We start from the raw sequence: 2,355 nt of genomic DNA on the forward strand, positions 1-2,355 counted from the left end.
GAAAGAGGAAGGAAGAGGACGCCACCACCAACCCGTGTAAGCTTCGCCAGAGGAAGAAAGAAGCGCCGGAACAGAGGAAGGAAGAGGAAGAAGAAGAACGCAGGTGCGGGGGTTTTAGGAAAAAAAAAAAAAACACGTGTCGCTGTGTGACTGGTGGGTCGCACAGGACACGTGGTGCGTTAGCCGCACCTAAGACTCTCCAAACATTATATCGTACATACTTGCCAAATCACTATTTTGTTTGCCAACGAATTGAAATGAGAAGTAAAGGTACCTTATATCGTACACCGATGCAAAGAGCCGCACCATAAGTTTTAAAGCGACTCGGCTCGGCCCAAACTTGTTAGCGATGGGGCATGATCTAAGCACATTATTCTAATTGGTCAAGTTGGACTAAGAATTATAAGCCTATTGGTCCGATTAACCTCTCAGACACGACATAATGAGGTCCAAAATCGTGTTTGTTTCCATAATATAAATTTTCCAATATTTATAATATAAAGAGGAAGCTGAAAATTAAACTCTAAAAATTGTAATCTGTTGAAAAAGAAATACTATACTAAAATAGAGAGACAACAAAATAGATCGGGGAACTGTGTCTTATTCATTTACATGAGCCTCCTATATATATAGGATTAAAGAGTACATTTTAGCATGGCTGGCCTTGAGGCAAGACCAACTAGGCTGGTGTCTAGGGCCTCCCACAATTATAGGGGCATCTAGATTTGAAACTTTCATAAATATTTGTATGGATTAAATTCAGTTTACCCTTTCAAATTTTAAGTCGAAATCAGTTTGATCCCTAATCTTTTTTTTTTAATCACGTCAATATGTATACTTTCACAATTACATCAATCTGGTCTAAAATTTAAATCTGGCTCCACCATCATCTGCTGATGTGGACCCGACAGCATGGCCCTATTTTTAAGATATTAAATTATAATTTGTATATAATGTCCAAAATACCCTTATCATTTTTTTTGGGAGAAAAAAAATTATGTTGGGTGGGCAGGGTTTGAACCCTAAACCTTGTTGTTAAATACTATGCTCCAAACCACTGGAGTTTTTTTTAAAAAAAAACGTTTTATTAATAACTCACACCCTACATATGTCCGTGAGATATGAACTCGTGACCTCAAAGTTATTAGTTAAACACTTTAACCAACCAAGTCACGGCTCACTGACAACTCCAAACCACTGGAGTAAATGCTACTCATATACCTTTTAGTACATCTATATTTATTAGTATGAGAAAATGAAAGGAATATAGTGTTCCTACCATTCACGCCCAAACCTTTATTCCATGCCTACACTCAAGGTCATAATCCCAGAATTTTTTTTTCTTTCAGTTTGTTTATCCTTTTTTTTCTTCTTTTTCCTTCAAATCAAACTATCAAAGGGACTGGTTGAAATCACGCCACAAATTCTGACCGGGAGGATGAAGGGCGAGACGGCTTCTTCGTTGTCAGCGAAGCTAAGGAGCTTAAGGATTGTTACTGAGGATTCTTTGGCTCGGCAGAAGAGGGTTTTGATAGGAGGTTCGGCATCGATGCGATGACGGAAGTTCTCTACTTTTGAGGAGCTTTATGGCCAGATTGGTGGACGGGGAGTTGGGGAATCGGTCGTCTTTGCCGAAATATATATAAATATATATATATATATATATATTTCTAATCTCTTTATTTCAAAATGTTTGTTTTGTCCTTCTTATGGGTCATGTTGTCGGGTCCACATCAGCAGATGATGTCATGTTCGGAGTCAAATTCAAATTTTAGACCACACTGATGTAATTGTGAAAGTATAAGGACTGACGTGATTAAAAAAAAAGATTAGGGATCAAACTGATTTTTGACCTAAAGTTTGAGGGGGTAAACTAAATCTAATCCTATTTTCATTAAAATTCATTAATTGGTTTGCTTTTTAGCTGTTTTTTACTATAGATAAAAAATATACATCAATTATCAGATTTTATCTCCAATTGTATATACTTCTTTCCATTTTTGTGAGTTCAATTTGACATTCAATTAACTTGTTAACATAAAAATGATTAACTTCCTTTCATTATGAATGGTTTGGCTCTTGAATTTCAATTAATTGGTTGATAAAACTTTCATGAAAATTAATTTTTAACTTTTACATCTAGGGCCTCTACTAACACACGGCCGACCCTGTCTTTTTTTAGATAAGGTGATGCTATTATCACACCATATTTTGCTATTCACACACCCCTTGCATTTTCATATCACTACAAATTTGATTGTGTTTACAAAATTGTCCTTTAAAGTTGCTTTATGATTGGCTCAAATCATGAAATGGGTGTGTGAATAGCAAAATAAGGTGTTATATATATATATT

Source organism: Fragaria vesca, linkage group LG7 (genome assembly GCF_000184155.1).
Source record: "Fragaria vesca subsp. vesca linkage group LG7, FraVesHawaii_1.0, whole genome shotgun sequence".
In the NCBI taxonomy this organism is placed as follows: Eukaryota; Viridiplantae; Streptophyta; class Magnoliopsida; order Rosales; family Rosaceae; genus Fragaria; species Fragaria vesca.